Genomic DNA, 23,977 nt, shown 5'->3' on the forward strand with positions numbered 1-23,977 from the left:
TCTCTACATCTGCATCTTTATTCCTGTCCTGCCCCTAGGTTCTTCAGAACCTTTATTTTTTTTACTTTTTTTTTTTAGATTCCATATATATGTGTTAGCATACAGTATTGATCTTTCTCTTTCTGACTTACTTCACTCTGTATGACAGTCTCTGGGTCTATCCACCTCACTACAAATAACTCAATTTCATTTCTTTTTATGGCTGAGTAATATTCCATTGTATATATGCACCACATCTTCTTTATCCATTCATCTGTTGATGGACACTTAGGTTGCTTCCATGTCCTGGCTATTGTAAATAGAGCTGCAGTGAACATTGTGGTACATGACTCTTTTTGAATTATGGTTTTCTCAGGGTATATGCCCAGTAGTGGGATTGCTGGGTCGTATGGCAGTTCTATTTTTAGTTTTTTATGGAACCTCCATACTGTTCTCCATAGTGGCTGTATCAATTTACATTCCCACCAACAGTGCAAGAGGGTTCCCTTTTCTCCACACTCTCTCCAGCATTTATTGTTTGTAAATTTTTTGATGATGGCCCTTCTGACTGGTGTAAGGTAATACCTCATTGTAGTTTTGATTTGCATTTCTCCAATGATTAGTGATGTTGAGCATCCTTTCATGTGTTTGTTGGCAATCTGTATATCTTCTTAGGAGAAATGTCTATTTAGGTCTTCTGCCCATTTTTGGATTGGGTTGTTTGTTTTTCTGATATTGAGCTGCATGTGCTCCTTGTAGTTGAGCACACTTTCCCAAGAAGATAAAGGGATGGTAACTTAGTGTATGAAAAGATGTTCAGCATCATCACTCAATAGGGAAATGTAAATTAAAACCACAATGAGATACTACTCCACACCTATTACAATGGCTGAAATTAAAAAGACTGACCATACCAAATATTGGCAAAGATGTGGCGAAACCAGAACCCTCATACATTACTGATGGAAAAGCAAAATGGTACAGCCACTTTGGAAAACATTCTGACAGTGTTTTTAAGTTAAACATACACCCATGTGATCCAGTCATTCTTCTCCTATGTATATACACAAAAGAAAGTATATGTCTTTGTAAAGGCTTGTACACAGATGTTCATAGCAGCTTTATTTGTATAAGCTAAAAATTATAAACAGCCTAATGTCCATAAAGAGATGAATGGATATGGATACACAAATTGTAGTATATCTATACAATGGAGTACTGCTCAACAATAAAAAGAGCAATTTATTGATACATACTACAACATGGTGGATCTCAAAATTATTATACTGAGTGAAAGTAGACAAAACAAGTGCATACTATAAGAATCCATTTATATAAAATTCTGGAAAATATAAGCTAATGTGTAGTGACAGAAGGTAGATCAATGGTTGCATAAGGAAACTTTTGGGGGTGATGAATAATTTTACTATCTTGATTGTGGTAGTGATTTCATTGGTCAATGTGTCAAAACTTATCAAATTGTACACTTTAAATTTGTGCAATTTATTGTTTTTCAATTATACGTTAACAAAGTTCTTTTTAAAAATAGGGCAAAAGAGATGGAGATTTATGTATGGTGAGTAGGTGGATAGTAAATTTAAATAGGGTAGTCAGGCTAGTATATTTAGAAATGTTTTTTAAGCATCTCTATTGTTTGCTGAAAGAACCCCCTTACAGTTTCCCATTAGCACAGAGCACTTATTTGGCAAAAGCAGTGGTGTGGGGTAGAACAAATAGATGCTTTAAAACCAGTCAACTAATTTCATGTTCTGAGTACCCATTTACTGGCTTGTAATCTTGGGCAGATTACCTACCATTTCAGATGATTTTCTCTTCTGTAAAATGTGAATAATATAACTCAGAGTCATGGAGACTAAATAAGAAAATGTATTTAAAATTCTTTCCTTGCCTTCAAATCTGGACTCAGGAGGAGAGAAATTAAATGCCTGCCTACTTGGTGTGAGTTGAGGTGTGTGTGAGTACTGTTCTGTATCTCTTAGACTTGAATGGTGCAATTCCAGGAATGTCACAATTTAAGGAGATACTTTCTTTTGGATCAAGTATAGCAAACTCTGGGATTTCCTTTTTGAAAATATAAAAGGTAGTCCATTAACCTATAAGCTTCATTTTCATTTTTTGAATTAATCGATAGGCTCACTTTTTTTCGTTACAACAGTGGCCAAGATAGTTGACTTCAACCATCCTTTAAGTCTCAGTGTAAATGTTACTTTTTCTAAGATGTGTTCCGCAGCCTCTTGAGGGTAGGTTGGGTCTGCCTGTTGTTTGCTCCCCCAGCTCCTTACTCCTCTATTTCTTAACTTTAAGTATATTTAGTTGTTACATCTGCCATCCTGCTATTGTGTATGATCCATGCAGGTGGAGATTGGGTGTGACTTATTAACTCCTGTATTCACAAAGTATCTAGCTTAGTAACTAATTGGTGAGTGAATGAACAAATGTTTCTACAGAAGGAAAGGTAGAGATAGAGAAGGTCGGAAGCTCTAAGCTCTAAGAAATAGTTCTCCTACTTCATAATTTTGCCTCAGTTTAACCCTTCTGTCCTTAGAGCAGCTCTAGATGGAGAGGTTTCTGATTGATATGTACACAAAGCTTAACACCTTTAGCGATGCCAAGTAGGCTATTGCCCAGGCTAGCATTAAGGAAGAAGCTGTAAGCAGCTGATGTTTGAGAGCAGAGTAGTGTTAAGGAAAGAAAACTATGCTGGAAATAAGTTTCAAGTTGCAGTCTTCACAGACCTCAGGCCTAACTTCTTGGAACCTTGATTCTTATCTGTAAAGAGTTATACTGCCACCCCTGCTTATTTCATAAGCTTGTTTGAGAACCAAAAAGGAGAATGCATGTAAGGGAAAGTGTTGAATTGCTATAGAAAAGCAAGGGCTTGTTATGAAGGGGAATTACGAAGTCCTTTAAAGGCAGTCTTACTTAACCTTTGCAGTATTAAAGATGGTTGTTCTCAAGACTCTCTGTTAGGCTCTCTTCACTTTGGATAGAACTCCTGGTCAATCTCATTTACTCCCATAGCTTCAATTAGTATCTTCATATGGATGGCCACCACATTTTTCTCTCCTACCCAGACTTATCTCTGAGTACTGCCTTCTAGACTTCTTTTCTTGATTACCCATAGACACCCCAAACAACATATCCCAAAGGAAACTCATAATCTTCCCTGCAGACGTGCCCTTACCTTCAGTGTCGGAACATAATTGCGTACATTAGAAACCTGGCATTATCCTTACCTTCTCCATATCCCCTACTGTCCGCACGTTCATTCAGTCTCCAAGTTCTCTTGATCTTCCTCCTAAGTATGTTTTAAATCTGTTCATTCCTCTCCATATCAAAGCTTACCATTCTAGTTTACGGTACCATTTTATCTCACCTAAGTTATTGCAATGTTCTCCTGATGTCCTTAATCTTAAAATCTGGCCCCTGTCTCCTCTTCCAGCCTGACTTATATCACTTTTCCCCTGGCTTTCTATGCTCCAATCATACTGAACTTCTTTTCATGCCTTCAATGCACACCTCACTCCCATTTCTGGTCTTATCCTCCCCTTCATTTGGGATAAGTCTCCATTTTTCTCTTCTCCCCCTTACTGAAATAACTTAGCAAGTCTCAACTTAAAGCTCATTTTCTTTGGATGCCTTCCCTCATTACCCAACTAATTAGGGTTGCCTTACATTGTACTCCTATAATGTGTGCCTTATTTTAATTGAATATTTTATCCAAATCTCCTTTAAGATAGGGAATGGATATCTCATTCAAGACTGTATCTCTAGCACCTAACATAATGCCTGGTATTGACGAGGCATTTAATAAATATTTGTTGAGAGAATGAATGAGTGAAAGAATAAATAAATAAATTTTAACAGCCACAAGTAACATGATAGCTAATCTATTATACTTTTCAATTTAATTTTTTTATAATATTTGCCAAGTTTGTCCTTAGAAAAGTAAAAAAGAGCAATTCTTGAAAATTTTTTTCACTTTTGTTGTGTGTATTTTCAATAGTTTTCACTAGAGTCTCAATTTTCTGGCATTAAGGAGTTATTCCAGAATATGAAATACCCAAACTGCATGATTCCTATATTGTCCCTCTAGGAAAATTATTGTTAGATCTCCTTTTATTTTTTTGTCTTCCTTAATGTCAGGGATAACCAAAGGTGTTCATGATTGGTATGAATTTGACAACTTTGTCCTAGAGATTATTATGCTGTTGTCAATTTTCTTAGACTAACATTTAGGAAAATTCTATTATCACAGTCTTTGCTTCTTACCTGGCTGTCTTAAGCCCAAGCTAGATGCAAATATTTTCCAGTAATACTCTGGCATTACTTTCCATTATTTGCCTATAAGAAACTAGGGAGGATATTAAATGAGACAGTAAAGGAACCTGACTGAATATGGTTCCACTGACAACCGAGGAGGTTGCATAAAATGGCATGAATAGTAAGTTTGAAATAAAGATTTGTCAAAACATTTGGTATTGCACAACCAGTTTCCACATTAATCAATCCCTTATGCTCTAATTGCTAAAATGTTGATTCTCAAGGAAAACAACTGTTTTTAATTTTTATAGATATGTGGCACATTTTTGAATTTATTATTAATAGGTTGAGTATTGAATATTGATCAGAATAATATTCTGCTGTTGTAATGCTTACAGCAAGTGAGGTATTTTCATACCTCCATATCCCACAGTGATCCTACAATGAGAGCTTACCATGATTTTACTAATGAAAAGCCTGAACATCAGAGATTTAAAGTAACTTCCATTTTTACATCACACAACTTATACAGAGAAAATCTAGATTTAAAATCTGAGTCTATCTTGCGTAAATGTTCTCTCTAATCCATTCCATTACCTCTCTGCAAAGCAATTACTTGTTCTAGGTATATCAGTTTCCTAGGGTAATATGTGCTCTACAGTATTGCCACAAACTTGATGGCTTAAAACGACAGAAGTAGTCTCTCACAGCTCTGGAGGCCAGAAGTCAGAAATCTGAAATCAAGGAATCAGCAGGGCCACACCCACTCTGAAGGCTCTAGGGGAGAATTACTTGCTCTTCCAGCTTCTGGTGGTTCCAGGCATTCCTTGGCTTGCAGCTCTATATAACTGCAGTCTATGCTTCCTTCTTCACATGGCCTTCCCTTTGTGTCTCTGTCTTCTCCTCTGTCTCTTATAAACGCATGTCATTGTATTTAGGATAATCCAGGGTGACAAACTTAGATAATCCAGGATGATCTCATCTAGAGATCCTTAACCTAATTAGATCCGCAAAAACCCTTTTTCCAAATAAAACCACACTCCCAGCTTCTGGGGATTAAGATGTGGGCATATCTTTTAGAGAGCCAGCATTCAACCCACGAGACTCAAGACTCGGTATCAGAGGAACTGTTTTGCTCTCAAAACAGTAGGTATATCTTTGGAATTTAGGGTAGTCAGAGTGCAGAAAGCTAAAGTTACAAATATACAGAGATATTTGCAAATGGCTAGTTAATGCTGATTCTCCATGGAGACCAGCAGTAGCACAGTGACTGTCACTCTGTTGCTAATAGGCAAGAATGATAACATCTTAAAGGAATGCTGCTCATGCTTTAGGAATAGCTTCATCAAAGCTGTGATCCATCCTGCTTATTTGGTTGCAAAAGGAGACATCAATAAATAGGTTGAAAGACATTTGATTTTCTTCCATGACGCCAACCTGGAATATAAATACATTGTAATCTATTTTGGTATATCTTCCATGAAATTTCTCCAACTACCTAGTTAATCTGTAAATCCTTGCTACCTTTCAAGGGAGGTATTCTTTAAAATACTGAAGAGTATTTCATTCTCTGACTCTATTTTTTTTTAACATCTTTTTTTTTTAGCGTCTTTTTTTTTTTAACATCTTCATTGGGGTATAATTGCTTTACAATGGTGTGTTAGTTTCTGTTTTATAAAAAAGTGAATCAGTTATACATATACATATGTTCCCATATCTCTTCCCTCTTGCGTCTCCCTCCCTCCCACCCTCCCTATCCCACCCCTCCAGGCGGTCACAAAGCACCAAGCTGATCTCCCTGTGCTATGCGGCTGCTTCCCACTAGCTATCTACCTTACGTTTGGTAGTGTATATATGTCCATGCCTCTCTCTCGCTTTGTCACAGCTCACCCTTCCCCCTCCCCATATCCTCAAGTCCCTTCTCCAGTAGGTCTGTGTCTTTATTCCTGTCTTACCTCTAGGTTCTTCATGACATTTTTTTCCCCTTAAATTCCATATATATGTGTTAGCATACGGTATTTGTCTTTCTCCTTCTGACTTACTTCACTCTGTATGACAGACTCTAGGTCTATCCACCTCATTACAAATAGCTCAATTTCGTTTCTTTTTATAGCTGAGTAATATTCCATTGTATATATGTGCCACATCTTCTTTATCCATTCACATGATGATGGGCATGTAGGTTGTTTCCATCTCTGGGCTATTGTAAATAGAGCTGCAATGAACATTTTGGTACACGACTCTTTTTGAATTATGGTTTTCTCAGGGTATATGCCCAGTAGTGGGATTGCTGGGTCATATGGTATTTTTGTTTGTAGATTTCTAAGGAACCTCCATACTGTTCTCCATAGTGCCTGTACCAATTCACATTCCCACCAGCAGTGCAGGAGTGTTCCCTTTTCTCCACACCCTCTCCAGCATTTATTGTTTCTAGATTTTTTGATGATGGCCATTCTGACTGGTGTGAGATGATATCTCATTGTAGTTTTGATTTGCATTTCCCTAATGATTAATGATGTTGAGCATTCTTTCATGTGTTTGTTGGCAGTCTGTATATCTTCTTTAGAGAAATGTCTATTTAGGTCTTCTGCCCATTTTTGGAGTGGGTTGTTTGTTTTTTTGTTACTGAGCTGCATGAGCTGCTTGTAAATTTTGAAAATTAATCCTTTGTCAGTTGCTTCATTTGCAACTATTTTCTCCCATTCTGAGGGTTGTCTTTTGGTCTTGTTTATGGTTTCCTTTGCTGTGCAAAAGCTTTGAAGTTTCATTAGGTCCCATTTGTTTATTTTTATTTCCATTTTTCTAGGAGGTGGGTCAAAAAGGATCTTGCTGTGGTTTATGTCATAGAGTGTACTGCCTATGTTTTCCTCTAAGAGTTTGATAGTTTCTGGCCTTACATTTAGGTCTTTAATCCATTTTGAGCTTATTTTTGTGTATGGTGTTAGGGAGTGATCTAATGTCATACTTTTACATGTACCTGTCCAGTTTTCCCAGCACCACTTATTGAAGAGGCTGTCCTTTCTCCACTGTACATTCCTGTCTCCTTTATCAAAGATAAGGTGACCATATGTGCGTGGGTTTATCTCTGGGCTTTCTATCCTGTTCCATTGATCTATATTTCTGTTTTTGTGCCAGTACCATACTTTCTTCATTACTGTAGCTTTGTAGTATAGTCTGAAGTCAGGGAGCCTGATTCCTCCAGCTGTTTTTCGTTCTCAAATTGCTTTGGCTATTTGGGGTCTTTGATGTTTCTATACAAATTGTGAAATTTTTTGTTCTAGTTCTGTGAAAAATGCCAGTGGTAGTTTGATAGGGATTGCATTGAATTTGTAGATTGCTTTGGGTAGTAAAGTCATTTTCACAATATTGATTCTTCCAATCCAAGAACATGGTATATCTCTCCATCTATTTGTATCACCTTTAATTTCTTTCATCAGTGTCTTATAATTTTCTGCATGCAGGTCTTTTGTCTCCTTAGGTAGGTCTATTCCTAGATATTTTATTCTTTTTGTTGCAATGGTAATTGGGAGTGTTTTCTTGATTTCACTTTCAGATTTTTCATCATTAGTATATAGGAATGCCAGAGATTTCTGTGCATTAATTTTGTATCCTGCAACTTTACCAAATTCATTGATTAGCTCTAGTAGTTTTCTGGTAGCATCTTTAGGATTCTCTATGTATAGTATCATGTCATCTGCAAACAGTGACAGCTTTACTTCTTCTTTTCCGATTTGGATTCCTTTTATTTCCTTTTCTTCTCTGATTGCTGTGGCTAAAACAGCCAAAACTATATGGAATAAGAGTGGTGAGAGCGGGCAACCTTGTGTTTTTCCTGATCTTAGTGGAAATGCTTTCAGTTTTTCACCATTGAGGATGATGTTGGCTGTGGGTTTGTCATATATGGCCTTTATTATGTTGAGGAAAGTTCCCTCTATGCCTACTTTCTGCAGGGTTTTTATCATAAATAGGTGTTGAATTTTGTCAAAAGCTTTCTCTGAATCTATTGAGATGATCACATGGTTTTTCTCCTTCAGTTTGTTAATATGGTGTATCACATTGATTGATTTGCGTATATTGAAGAATCCTTGCATTCCTGGAATAAACCCCACTTGATCGTGGTGTATGATCCTTTTAATGTGCTGTTGGATTCTGTTTGCTAGTATTTTGTTGAGGATTTTTGCATCTATGTTCATCAGTGATATTGGCCTGTAGTTTTCTTTCTTTGTGACATCCTTGTCTGGTTTTGGTATCAAGGTGATGGTGGCCTCGTAGAATGAATTTGGGAGTGTTCCTCTCTCTGCTATATTTTGGAAGAGTTTGAGAAGGATAGGTGTTAGCTCTTCTCTAAATGTTTGATAGAATTCGCCTGTGAAGCCATCTGGTCCTGGGCTTTTGTTTGTTGGAAGATTTTAAATCACAGTTTCAATTTCAGTGCTTGTGATTGGTCTATTCATATTTTCTATTTCTTCCTAATTCAGACTTGGCAGGTTGTGCATTTCTAAGAATTTGTCCATTTCTTCCAGGTTGTCTTTATTGGAGTATAATTGCTTTACAATGGTATGTTAGTTTCTGCTTTATAACAAAGTGAATCAGTTATACATATACATATGTTCCCATATCTCTTCCCTCTTGCATCTCCCTCCCTCCCACCCTCGCTATCCCACCCCTCTAGGTGGTCGCAAAGCACTGAGCTGATCTCCCTGTGCTATGCGGCTGCTTCCCACTAGCTATCTATTTTATGTTTGGTAGTGTATGTATGTCCGTGCCACTCTCTCACTTTGTCACAGCTTACCCTATCCCCTCCCCATATACTCAAGTCCATTCTCTGGTAAGTCTGTGTCTTTATTCCCGTCTTGCCCCTAGGTTCTTCATGACCATTTTTTTTTTCTTGGATTCCATATATATGTGTTAGCATATGGTATTTGTTTTTCTCTTTCTGACTTACTTTACTCTTTATGACAGACTCTAGGTCCATCCACCTCACTACAAATAACTCAATTTTGTTTCTTCTTATGGCTGAGTAATATTCCATTGTATATATGTGCCACATCTTCTTTTTCCATTCATCCAATGATGGACACTGAGGTTGTTTCCATGTCCTGGCTATTGTAAATAGAGCGGCAATGAACATTGTGGTACATGACTCTTTTTGAATTATGGTCTTCTCAGGGTATATGCCCAGTAGTGGGATTGCTGGGTCGTATGGCAGTTCTATTTTTAGTTTTTTTAGGAACCTCCGTATTGTTGTCCATAGTGACTGTATGAATTTACATTCCCACCAACAGTGCAAGAGGGTTCCCCTTTCTCCACACCCTCTCCTCTGACTCTATTTTTACTTTTCCAAACTTGAACTTTGTCCTATAGTAGTAATATTTTAGGATTTTATGAATAATTATGTGCTTATCCTGTCCATAACTTCCATAATCCCATTATATAATAGACCAGGGTCAGTGCCCTTCCTTTAAGTTTTCAGACACTTTAACCCCAAGTCATACTGTGGATCTTTAAATTCCAAAACTGCACACAGCCCTCTCCATTTGAGCTTTCATGGATTGTACAGACTAGAAATGCATCATTACATACATTCAAATATGTCATAGTTTTACATAAAAATAGGAAAACCTTTCTAGATTGTTTTCAGTACATGTGATGAGTCCCAACATTTTATTAGTCTTTTTGGCTACAGGTTCATATTAAGCTAATATCATTAGTAAACAGTTCAAAGCGATTTATAGATACTTTTTTGACTGTATCTGATATCTCAAATCATCTTAAAAATATAATTTCCATTATTTTTCCCAAAGGGCTTGCCTTGATTTTATTCTCACTAAGAATAATAACATATTTATCCAGTGCCTTTGACCTGTGAGGCCCCGTATTAAATATTCCATATGAGTTACCTCAGTAAATCTCCAACATGTACAACTACTTTCTATATTTTTCAGATAAAGAAACTGAGACTGTATTACTACTTTTTGCTTACTCACATGACCTGATTTTCTGACTGGTTATCTCTTTGGTTTGAATGGCTCAATGTCACTACTTTGAGGGGTTTTTATTTACTACTTTTCTTCATTATTGTCAAGATGTTGAATTAGGACAGGTTCCAGTACTAATCCATGGGAGATTCATTTTTTATTCATTCACTTATTAAATTTCAGGAATTATTCTGCACACTGAGAGTACAGTGGTAGTTGGTGGTGGTAGGCAACTCCTAAACTGGCCGCCGATAATCTCCATATTCTATATCCCAACCCCTTGTGTAATTCCCTCTCCTTTAGTATTGACTAGACCTAGTGACTTATTTCTAAAAAAGACAAAAATGATGGGATGTAACTTCCAAGATTAAGTTTAAAATAAAAGACTGTGGCTTTCATCTTGAATGCCTCTCTCACTGTCTCCTGTGTTACTTTGTCTGGGGAGAGCCAAATGCCATGTCATAAGGCAGCCCTGTGGAGACACCCACCTGACAAAGGACTAAGACCTGCCAACAACCAAGCGAGTAAATTTAGAATGTGGTTTTCAGTTCAAACCACAGCCCTGGCTGACAGGTTGATTACAACCTCACGAAGGACTTTGAACTTTGACCTAGAAGCACCTAGTTAGGCTGCACACAGATTCCGGGCCCACAAAAACTGTGAGATAATAAATGTTTGGTTTTTTTAAGCTACTAGATTTGGGGATAACTTGTCAAGCAATAAAATATAACTGATAGAGCAATATGGCTGAGGACCTCATTCTCATTAAAGTTACACTCTGGTAAAGAACACATCCCTCCACAACACACGCAATATATATAAATGAGGAAGATACTAGTAATTCATTCCAAGAGGAAAATAAAGCAGGATAGAGTGAATTGGGGATGCTTTGGAGACCATGATCAGGGAAAGACCGTCTGTGAAGTTACGTTCAGCTAAGAGTAATGAGGAATCAGCCATGTGAAGATGTAGAGGCAGGACAGTCCAGGCAGAGGGGATAGCTGGAGTAGGGATAGTAGGAATAGTCTTGGCTTGCTTGAGGGACATAATGGGTCACTGAAGCAGAAGCACAGTGAGTAAGTGAAGAGTGGTAGGAGATGAGATCAGACAGGTGGGCAGGAACAGATAATGGAGGAACTTACTAGTTAGGGTTTTGAATTTGGATTTCATTCTTCTTGCAACATACATACACTGTGGATTTTATACGAGGGAATGGTATGATCTGCCTTGCATTTCAAGGCCACTCTGGCTTCAGTTTAGAAAGTGGATTGTCAGAGACAAGAATGGAAACAGAGAAGTTGATTAGGAGACCAGTTAAGAGGTAATCATGTTTTGGGTTGGTGATAGCAGAGATGGTGAGAAATGGTTGAGTTTGGAATGTAATTTTCAGTTTGAGTTAATGGGGATTCTTGATGGATTCGATGGGTTGAGTGAGGCAAAAGGAATCTGAAGGCTCCTAATGTTTGGCCTGATCAATAGGGTGATGGTGGCACCTTTCACTGAGATGAAGGAAATGCAGTTTGGTTGGAGGCGGAAGTGACAACATCGGTGTTAAGGACTCAGGGTTTTTGTTTTGGGTGTGTTATATTAGTCCATAGCATGTGAACCTAGAAAGGGAAGTGCCCACTGATCTCTATTCTGTGCTTTAAGCCAGTTTCTTGCTATGGAAAACCACCTCTAATGTCCCATAATATGTTGTGTCCTGGTGAGTTCTATTTTTTTTTTTTTAGTGTTTGTGGTGGAATTTTGTCAGAGACTATTTAAATGCTTAAATAGCAAACATTAACTTCATCCTTTCAATATAGTGAGTTAATCAGGCAATAATTTCTCTTATGGAGTGCTACAAAATCCACCGAAGAAAAAAAATCAGTGTAGTATTTTGGTAATAATTTATTACAACACAGATAGCACATGCAGGGTAACCTTTGCTCTCTCCTTGATTCAAACTTTGTTACAGCTTATAATCATATGTTTCTGTATTTATTAGTAATTGATTCATGCCACCTCACTCACTTTAAAATTTAGTAGCAGCTTTCTTATAAGTCCTGTAAGTGCAGTGGGGAATTTGAGTGGATCGTTTCTTCCCTTCCTGTACAAACTCTGTAGTAAGAATAAGAGGTGAGAATAATTGTGGTTACATATATGCATTTGTCCCATAAGACAAAGTGATCAGAAAAATCCAGAGGAAATGCTGATAATACCAACAGTGTTTTGTAATGAGAGGGTGAACAACTGCTTAAAGAATTTTGTTAAAAAAGATAAATATCACCCAGGCTAGTTGAACATCAGTGCTCTGCATGCATAGTTAGCAAAAATGTATTTAGCTATCTATGTGTTGCCAAATATGGGGAGATTCTCCAGCCCACTGGAAAATTTAGACTTGCCTCTCAGATACGAAAATAATAAACTGAGAGGCATAGGCTTGATTTGCTAATTCTAAGCCAATACATTGCAACTGCTATGCATTGTGAGATACTAGTATGAACTGGTATATTATAAAATTAAATTGTATTGTATAGTGCATTGTATTGTTCCGTCAGATTTTGATATCCTCACTTTAAATAATTCATGGGAAGAAATGATCACTTTATAATGTCATAAACTCACAGCAGGCAAAACTAATTTTACACAATATGAAAACAGATTTTATTTATTTAAAAGGAATATTAAAAAAACACAACAACAACTTTTTTGACACCAGCTGCTGAGAAATAAATAGAATACTTTATGACAAAAAAATATCTAAATCTCTAAAAGCTATTCCTGGGAGACCAAGTTGAGGATTGTAAAGATACATTTAAATGCCTTGGTCAATGCCGTAAGCCTTATTTGGAGGGAAAATACCCTTCCATCTTGTTTACTCCCTATGGGGATAAAATGGTACTGAGAGAAAATTAGCTTTACAAAATCCTCCTAACACCTACAACATAATGTCAAGGAAGTGACAAACTTAGGTATCACTCCAAGGACCCCTCAGTAGGCCAGGTAACATCCATAGTAACTAGTATCTCTAAATACAAACTAGAAATTATTGCTTAGCTTTGCCCAAACCAGACCTTAACTGGCAGTGGAAAAGAATATTTTGGACTGACCACAACAATTTTCCTTTCACTGTGGCTTTAAGGATGGAATGAGGAAATAGGGTGAAAATATAATAAGACTATTTTCTTTGGGAGAGTTTATTAGTCATTTTTTATACAAATATCATACATTTTTTTTATACAAATAGCAAAAAAAAAAAACAGACTTGCTGTTCAATTTGATAATATCTCCATATCTGACTCAATCAGATGCTGGCTTTAGACAAAGAATGGGACCCATGCCATGGGTGGGTCTGGGTTTAATCTCAGAAGTGTGAGGGTCCAGGCATCCAGGCAGTTTGCAGTCCTCTTCCCTGAAGCTTCGAGAGAGAACAAGTGTGGAGAGGGGGCATGGTTTTTAGCAGGGAAGCTAAGAGATGGACAAAAGAGAGAAAGAAGAGAGCAAAGTCTAAAAAATCAGATATTTTAGCACCAAAGTGATGAAAACACATTCTATTTGTAATATATTATTCATTGAATTTTTACTTCTGAAAAATGTTTAACTTAAAAATTCTTGCTCACAGTGGGAATGTAAATATGAAGCTGAGAGACTGACTCACCAGAAGTTTATTATCTCTGATAACAGCTGAATTCCAGTCTTCTTTGTGTAGTATAAAATGGGGCAGATTTGTATATCCATGGCGTCATAGGCACAGTTGGAAGGGCTTTGTCTCTGGTTTTGTTATAAATTTCCTTCTCCAGGGTTTATAAGTCAGGAATTAGAAATTCATTTTATATTTCTTAGATTTTAAAGGGTTACAAAATTAGAGGGATATGGTGCTATTCTTTAACTTTCAAGATTTAGAATACTTTACAACACAGCTGAGACTTAAAACATTCAATAGATATTACCAAGCTCTTTGATGTGATGGTTTTTTTAGTATTGTTCTGTATTTCCTAGGAGCAGTATCATATACAGAGATAATGGGTCTCCTTTATCAGTGCAGTCTGATGTGTATATTAGCGAGGTTGTTTTGGGAATAATAGAACACTGAGATTCCAATACAGAAAGTCAAAGTTCAAAGTCTGGCTTAATTCTACTTGGTAGTTGTTGACCTTATGCTACTCATTTTAGCCTTTCTGTGCCTTATTATTATTTTTTAGATCTTTATTGTAGTATAATTGCTTTACAATGGTGTGTTAGTTTCTGCTTTATAACAAAGTGAATCAGTTATACATATACATATGTTCCCATATCTCTTCCCTCTTGCGTCTCCCTCCCTCCCACCCTCCCTATCCCACCACTCTAGGTGGTCACAAATCACTGAGCTGATCTCCCTGTGCTATATGGCTGCTTCCCACTAGCTATCTATTTTACGTTTGGTAGTGTATATATGTCCGTGCCACTCTCTCACTTTGTCACAGCTTACCCTTCCCCCTCCCCATATCCTCAAGTCCATTCTGTAGTAGGTCTGTGTCTTTATTCTCATCTTACCCCAGGTTCTTCATGACATTTTTTTTTCTTAGATTCCATATATATGTGTTAGCATACAGTATTTGTCTTTCTCTTTCTGACCTATTTCCCTGTGCCTTATTATTAATCTGTAAAATGGGATTAATAATACCTACTATAAGGTTCTCTTACTATTCAGTGAAATAATAGGAAACTTATTAGGGAAGCTTAAAGTGCTATGAAAATGTTGACTTAATCATTTTAATGAATATTATATAAAGTCTGTTTCTCAAAAGCAATAGTGTTACACTTTAAGGGATGATTTTGTATGTATATAATGTAATAAATGTAAGAACAACTCTGTTTCTGCTGAGTGGTCTCCTATAACACAACCAGAATTATCATGCAGACATTAACCAAAACAAAGCTGGTGTAGCATCAGACAATCTAAGTAATATTGTAATGATTTTTCAGTAAATCAATATATATGGGCCAGACTATTTTTTTATGTATAGTAAGAAGAAAACCAGATTCCAAAATTTTTAATTTCATTTCTTTGTTTTTTCTAATATTTCTAACCTTTCAGAGTATAAAGCTCATATCCTTTTTACTGAAGTCTTTCCTTCAGCATCAAGCTTTTCTTCACAGTGTAAGGGCTACAGATAGAATGAGAGTTAAACATTATTTAAGCAGAATTATTAAAAGGCCATATTAGTGTTATGAAATTGTCGATATCCTGAAATAAGCTGTCACCTTTCCACCTTCTCAGACAGATGCTATTTAAGTCAATTATCAGAAATAGAACACTGGCCTAAAATATTCATCTGTTTTTACGTAAGAACAGAAATGGTCACATCTAAGTGGGAGAGGGGAGATTCATTCAATGCTCAAATTTAGTATCTAAGATTTGAAACATCATAGCTGTCCATGCAATTAAGAGTACTTAATTAAACTTTGAGCATAGAGATTTTTAGAAATAGAGAAGATAATGTTTCATGGCTTTTAGGAATACAATGACGTCATTTTTATTTACAGAAAAGTGCATTTTTAAAATGCACTCAGTTAAAAATGTCAATTTTATCACTAGTGAATTTGGGGTGCTTGTTCATTTGCCCCCTTGTGGAATTTACTTTGTTGGAATAGATTGTCACTCTCTTTGAAGACAGTTGCTTTCATATTGATACCAGGCCTTCATTAGATCTAGAAATGAATAATGAGACACATGAGTAACACAGCCATATTCAGCCATAATACAATTAGCTGAGTGTTACATATATCACAGAATAAGGTGATTTTCGGTAGGGAAGTAGTCTGACTTGGATTCACTTTTGTGGAAAAGAACACTTAATGATTATTATGTCAACTTAGCATTCCATCTAAACCTGGAATTTGTGTTTACCCAAAGGACTGCTCTGAGATTCAGCAAGATGATTGAAAATGGACTGGGCCAGGCTGGGCAGAGAGAGGGCAGGATCTGCTGACATGGCAGAATAGGTTTTTGTGTTATCACCTCAAAAGTAACATTAAATTCCTTTCTATGAAATTATAATATCTTTAATTTTCCAGGAAACCCATCAATAGAATCTAAGAAGCTTATTCTCTGTCTTGGAAATAATGCAGTTAAGCTGCTTGAAATCTCAACAGATTAATATAAATATTCAGGTAAAAAGTTAGTCTTTTAATGGTAGTCTTCAAACATAATTAGTAATGAAATTTAAGCAGGGTCTAAGGGAATAGGACCATAGAATCCTAGAATCCTAGAATAAAATCATATCATCTTAGAGGTAGAAGTATAGTCCTACTCCTCTGTGTAATATATGATGTAGGTAAAGTGACTAGTCCAAGGTCTCTAAATTGGGGTGTGTGGAAGAGCTGGGACTAGAAGCAAGTCTCTGGTCTCCAGTCAGGTGCTTTTTCTAGTAGAGCTTAATTTCTTTATATCTGGACAATAAAGTCGATCTCATAGAATGATATAGGTCATAAATTTTTCCATGCTGTTAAGTGTTTGTCCACTCCTATAGCATCTATAACAATGGCAAACATTTATAGCACTTACAACCTGCTAAAACAGGGCAGTTTGTAAGTGCTATAGGGCAGGACTCTAATTGTTCTACTTACAGTCTCTCTTTTAAATCTTCATAAGATACCTTACCTATAGTTCTATTGCTATATTCATTTCATAGTTGGAGGAGGAAACTAAAGCATAGGAGGGAGATTAAGTAAATTCACAAGGAAGCAGGTGCATTAAGTGGTAAAGCTTGGATGTGAATGAACTCAGGCAGTCTGAGTTCCAGAGCTTGTGTCCTCTATCACTATGCTATGCAGCCTCTCAAGCATTTGTTATTTATATGCCTGCTTAGAAATGTCATAGGTAAGCTCTCAGTGCTCCAGAAGAACGAGTTTGAAGAAAGAATAAGATATACGTGAATAGTAGACATACCCATCGCATAAAATATAAGGTTGGAAGAACTGGAGAGTTTCACCTGGAAGAGAAAAAACCCTGAGAGAAATATGATAGCTATGGGGAAATCAGGTTATAATTGTTTTCAACAACCATATAGCAAAACTAGGACCAATAGGTGGGAATTATAAGGAGATACGTTCTGGTTTAACATAGCAGTGCAGTAATCAGAATAGGCAACCTTATTAGTGAGTCTCCTGTCTCTGTTTATACAGGTTGCATGGCAGGCCTCTGTTGCTGTAGACAGAGCTGCCGCACTGGAATAGTACATTGGAGTACAACTATGCTCAGCTAGGTGAGAGGTAAGGGACACCATTAATTTCATCTGAAGCAGTATTGTACGGCATGTAAGGGCAAGAGCTCTGGACAGATCTGGCTTTGAATTCTGACACTATAATTTATTAGCTGCATGAACTTAGTCAAGTTACTTAACTCTAACTTCTCTGAGTCCCAATTTCCTCATCTATAATCGGGATAATTGTATTACTCTTCTAGAGCTGTGATGGAGAGGAATAAATTAGATCATTATGTAAAATGCTTAGCACTGTGCCAGGCACATAGTAAGTGTTCAGAAGATACTAATTTTTCAGGAGTGAAAGATTCCTTAATTTTTCAAAAATGAACTACAGTGCTAATTACTCTTTCATATGGAAAAAGAATCTTGGCCTAGCAGGTAATAAGTGATAGGACTTTATGCTTACCAATCTCTCACTGCCTTTGGATAAGGTCGCCATGAACTCTGGGTTGTGAAAAGCACTTATAAAGGAAGCTTTGTAAATCAATTTATTTAAAATGCAGTAGAGCAACTTATGATTTAAAAGCATCCTGTGGTGAATCCTTTTACAATGTGAATAATCATCCCCTAATTTATCTGTTTGGTAAGTTCAGAATTTGGCTTATTGAGTCTTCTTAAAGCAAAGAGTACACCTGCACTCTTATCCCTGCAAGGTAGGCCGTATTTCCATGCTGGGCTGATTTTCAGAGAAATATAGGGTGCCTCTTAGATTCAGGATGACATAGACTGGGTAACCGCGGGAACATACAAGGTCACTCTAGTCAGTTAGAACATTAATTGTGCTTTGTGATGCATACAATTTTAATGAGCATGCAAGCTCATATAGGTCAGTTGACCATTAGACCATCGCACATAAGAATTTTGCCTGAATTGAAGAGCTGGATACTTAAGAGTAATTTTCCTTATATCTCTTTTTCTTTCTCGGAAATTTCAGTGGAAGTCAACTGACATTGTGACATGATACATAGACCCTTCAGGAAAAAACAAACAGCAGTGGAAAGTTGTGAAACAGAAAGAACACTGGGTTGGGAACCCTGAATAAGACCTGCCGTGTACTAACTGCATGGCATGGGATAGGAAGCTACTATTTTTTTCTGTGTCCTAGTGTCCTAATTGTAAAATAATCAGGTTGGACTTAGATCTCCTATATAACTTCTAGGTAAAAAAAAATTTTATTGCATCTGATTCATAAAATGAGGTAAAACTATTTTGTTTCTTTCTTTCCAGTAGAAAGAATAGAACAGAAAATCATAGAAAGAACGTGTATGAATAGTTAAGTGGTTTTCTTATTCCCAGTCAACAATACTTGTCACTCTGCCTCAGCTTGAACCCTCTTTTGCAGATGTGATGATTTATGACATTTTATTTTGCTATGACATAGAAATGAATATGAACATGGGAAAACTTAAACCAAATGGGTTCTCTCATCAGCCAGCAAACCTTGACCTGTGTTTGGAGAAACTTGAATGTGTTTAAGAGAAAATCACCTCACCCACAATTAATTATATATAGGGCTAAAATAATTATATCTTTTCATTGATTTACTTTATTTTCACAGTATCCATGGGAATTTTGCCAGTTCTTTATAGAGTGCTTTAAACTTATTTATCACCAGCTTAGATAAAGTACACTTTGAATATATGCTGGTGATTCTGCTCTTCAAGATGAATGGGGGGATAACATGCATCAGATGTGTATGCTTAAACTCTCCAGTGCTTCTCAAAGAGGGCCCCTTAAGAGCTCAAGTGACCATAAGAGCTCTGAATCCACTTCAGAATTTCTCAACTTTTCATGCTGGTTACATCCCAGGCAGGGTGATGAAAGGAATCAGAATTCATAAATGAAACTGGCTTATCTTTTACAAAATGAGAATTTAAAACACATTTTTATACAAATGTATACATTGTAAAGGACTACTATTTAGCCCTGAATTTCTTATTTATCAGAAGCTTCAAGGTCATTTTTGAGAGAAACTGTTAAGCTTAATTCAATTAGGGAATAATGGAACTTCAAATTTAACCAAATTGTAAATGCAGACAAAGCCTTAGTATTCCATAATCATCTTCAGAATTATCCTGTCAACCCTAAAGATGCTAAAGTCATCAAGATTGCAACATGTGTGATGAGAAGGTCAACATGACACCAGGTATAATGGCCAGTGGCCACCAGTGGCTCAGAAGAATTTTACAATATGAAGGTGAAGAAGAATTTTACTTAGTCTTTCATTTTAATTCTTAAGAACATCGCTGTGTATGGTTATATGTCATTGCCAATTCTTTAATGTGTAGACAAGTAAAAATCCTACTCAGTCTTTCTAGTAAAAAAACAAAAAACATTAAAAAGTTAATCACATAACAACACAATTTCCATGTTCCATTTTCTCTTAAGAACATAGCAAAAATAGGAGACACAAAGAAAGCAGCTATCGTTAGAAATAACTAGAATAAGTCATTTAGTATAAATTCAAGAAAGGTGAAACTAGAGTTATAGAAAAAAATTCTAACATATGGAGTAGAGATTAAGATTTAATCCTACATCATCCTACCAGGAACATAGTACAGAAATTTCTATATGCAATAAAGGATCAAGAAATATTTATTGAGTACTTATTCAGGGCTCAATATTTGATGTCATTATAAATATGAATGATAAATATAAATAACTGCTTCAGATTGATCTACTTGACAGTAAGATTACCTCTATAGGTCCTATAGAATAATTAAAATCCTTTCAGTAGGTATATAAATTATGAACCTATTACAAGATTAAAATATGTTTGCAAAAATATGTTTGCAAAAACAGCTCCATCAGTTAACCCCATGTAATCTCACTTTGACATCTCAGGAAGTTTCTGTAGTTATCTAACTAGAATGTAGACTTTTGGAGACCTCTTGTGGGTCCTACATTTGTGAAGCCTACAAGTGTAATACTGGTAGAAACAAGGCAATTACAAGGGAAAATAGGAACGAGGCCCAAGGTCTACTTGAGATATCCTTACATCTGTATTGAAGTATTGGATATGGGTTCCATGATGAAGTCCACGTGATACTAAGACAGAACATGTTTTCTAAGAGATACTTGGTTTTCATACTGGAGAATTGACAACTCATAAAAGCCCAAGAGCACCCTCTAGTGAAATTTCTGGAGTAGGCTTAAGGGGCTTGCTCTTGACCTGGGCTCTCCTTTTCAAATGACCTTTTAATGCCCAAAATATAGAAGCTGGATTTCTGCTATCTGGCTTTATCTTCAAACAATTTCCAGAGCACAGTGAAGGTGGTATGCTTGTCAAGTATTTCTAGTGGTAGAAATGCTTAAACTCCAGGACCTAATATTCCATTGTTCCCATGATTTTTTGTTTTTACTTATAATACCAGCCTGTCACACATGACTTCTACCTATAGTCATGTGTTAAAATAGTTCCTGGAACTAATATAAAGAAATGGTAAGAAACATAAGAAATGTGTTACCAAATTATTATACTTCTGCCCCTCCCTCCACCTTTCTCAAGCCTCTTAGCGCAGGTACTACCATCCGGGAATTTTTTAGTACTTGGCAGTATTAGAGGTCATGAGTAGCAGGCTGAGATTTTAAACGGTGATCAAAAATTATAGGAGGGGTCAAGAAGATTAAGTCCTAGTATTTATGCACTTCTGAGTTTTTATATTATCTGGTTACTGCAAAGATATATTTTCACCTAAATCTTGAGCAGAAATGAAAGTGACATATCCCTGAACGTTCAAGGTAGCACCTTATTATATCAGAGCTGCAGTTAGAGAGATGACTACAAAGCAGGCCAGATCTTTGCTGTAATTTAGTTAAAGCTGAGGATATACCACTCACTTAGATTAGTAACTGTTACATAATAAATGAAACAAAACAAATCATTACTTGACATCATAGGTAACTTGCTATCGAATGCTATTATTAGAAGGAAACTTTGAGATCTAAATCTCCCCATTTTAGGAAAAATTAAAACATGCATCTAAAATAGTTAAGTAACTTGTCCATGATGATACAATTTGATGGTGGCAGCTTCAGGACTATAATATAGGTCTGTCGTGCCCATTTTAGCATTCATTATGCTACAAGAATTCACTTGTTTAGAAGCTTGCTATGTAATTTCAAACAGTTTCATTCACATTGGTTATTGGTTTTTATGCCTCTAATAATTTATGGGGATGTCTTCAGACTTATACTGAGAAAAAAAGTGTATACCTTCCAATTTCATCGCTTCTGTTTTTGCTTTCATGTATGGAAGAATAAGTTACTCATGTGGTTACTGTTAGGGAGAATACAAAAGCATAATCATTTGATAGGGGTCATATTTATTTATTGAAACACTGTGCCACACTGTGTTAACTTTGTACACTGAGAAAATGGGGGTACCCACTGATATTCTAGCACTGCTGATAGCCACCCCTTTGGTTCTGTGTTCTAGTAGTACTTACCTTCTAGTGTTAATGGAAGGATTGCATGAGTTAATGCAAATAAAGCAGGTGGAACATTGTTGGCATTAATTAATTGCAGTATCTGTATTAAGTGCAAATGTCTCATTTCAAAAAAAAAAGAACAGGATATTCTTAGGATTATCCAGTAGAGGTCAGCGCTATGAACTCTGTTAAATACTTTTTTAGTATTATGGTCTGATTTCTTGAAAATGAAAACAAAAACTCCAAGATCTCTCCAAGTTGTTGTTTTTAATTGAGAATTATTGTATAAGAAATTGCCATTTGTCAAGGCATATCACATTTTAGTTCAATAGAAGTTTATAATTCTTTCATTTTTCAATTCATTATTATATTCTTAGTCTTGGCTTTAACCTTAATCTTATCACATGTGACCCTAATATTCAACCTTTCATTTATATTATTGATGATGTTTAGTGGATGAAGTGATCGTGTATGGCAACTCCAGGCATAAGTATATACCTTCAATTTTGCTGGAAAGTTAGTACCTTAATGAAGTTTTGTTCCTTGTTATTTGCCTACTTTGCTATTCCTCAACACACAGTGTTGGTATTTAGAATCATAAAACCAGCAAATGTTAGAACTAGAAGTGATCATGGATATCAACAGGTCTGATTCCTCCATCTTACAGATGAAGAAACTGACACCCCAACAGGGAAGATAACTGGTTGAGTTTCGGTGATAGAAGATTATATTTCCTTATATTTATAAAAACAATTGAATCTGGAGAAGCAATTGATTCTTTAATTTTTTCTGATACTCTGAACCAATAGATTGACAATATAGCTCAATGTTATCTACGAGTAGACAGTATGCAGTATTTTTATCCTATCTAATTCAGTAGTACAGTATATCATGTATGCCTGCCACTTTTCAAATTCCTGTCACTTTGCAATGATGGTAAAACCCACACTGAAACTCTTAAGTGATTATCTTTAAGGATTTTATTCTCCAGCTATGCAACTAAACAGTCTGAGTAATGAGACTACATGGTCTCTGCATGGTCAACTAAATACTTCTAGGAAGTGGAACCCCCTTCTAGAGTTATGAGAGAACCATCACTTCTAAAATGCCTTTAAAAGTACTCCAGCATAAACATTACACTGGAACATTTCATTAGCTTTTTGAGAACAACAAAGAAATGTGGAGCATAATAGGCTAATATGTTTAAGTGGCCTTGGTAGAACCCTACTTAACTCAGTGGGATTTTCTACAGCATGCAGAGGTAGAAAACCATTCCCTAAATATTTATTGTGTGGGACTGCCTCCTTCTTTATTTCATGCAGTTTGTATCAAAGAGAAGTGACTTTCCACCTGTAATTCTAAATTGAGGAAAGTCTCAAAATACAAGTTTTAGAAGAATCAATATTTAGATATGATGAACAGTAACCAGCAGCACAGAATTTTGGCACTTGGAATTTCTGTCAGTAAAGACGGAAGAGGGGCCAGCTTCAGTCTCAGTGTTTTCTATCCTTTAAGGACTTAAATATCTATCAGGATATTAAGGTTTGGGAAGTGCTTAATTTCCTGAAGAAAAAGGCAAGATGTATGCCAAACCTTATTCGTTACGAATTACAAAAATTATTAAATTAATTAATTTTTTTCAGTTACTTAAGCCAGCAATAAAACTGTTCTGCACAATGTTTTGAATTAAGTGAAATTATAGGTTAATGAAAAAATGTAAGATGATAATTTGTATCATGGTTTTATTAGGATGCCAAGTGACTGCAGAGTATATTGCTGGACTTGCAGTACGATCCCTGCCAATATTCTTTATCTCTCTGAGCTTCTATTTTCTCTGACATAAATTGGGACTCGTAGTCTTAGGAACACTATGATTGTTGAGATTTTCTTGAGCTTTTAGGGAAAAAAGTGTAAATTAAATAAATTATAATATTTTAAGTAAGTTCAAATGGACATACATGATGACAAAGCAAAGGTTTCCCTATAGGTGTTGGTTTCCTTTGTGTAGACGAGTTGTCACCAAAATTTGTTGAAAAGTAAGAATTCCTATTTGTATGGCATTGAATTAATGATGCAG

General features: G+C 36.1%; 1 protein-coding gene across 6 annotated transcripts in view; it reads left to right on the forward strand.

The window, feature by feature from the left end:
* ZBTB20 (zinc finger and BTB domain containing 20) overlaps positions 1–23,977 on the forward strand; it is a 798,335-nt gene that overhangs the window by 301,909 nt on the left and 472,449 nt on the right. The window contains exon 4 of one of the 6 annotated variants that reach the window (XM_065875981.1): positions 4,697–4,760. The exons of the other annotated variants lie outside the window; for them this stretch is intronic. The gene's annotated coding sequence lies outside the window, so the exon portion shown is untranslated. The remainder of the gene's footprint in view (positions 1–4,696; positions 4,761–23,977) is intronic. 6 annotated transcript variants of the gene reach the window in all.

This window comes from Phocoena phocoena, chromosome 4 (genome assembly GCF_963924675.1).
Source record: "Phocoena phocoena chromosome 4, mPhoPho1.1, whole genome shotgun sequence".
Lineage (NCBI taxonomy): Eukaryota > Metazoa > Chordata > Mammalia > Artiodactyla > Phocoenidae > Phocoena > Phocoena phocoena.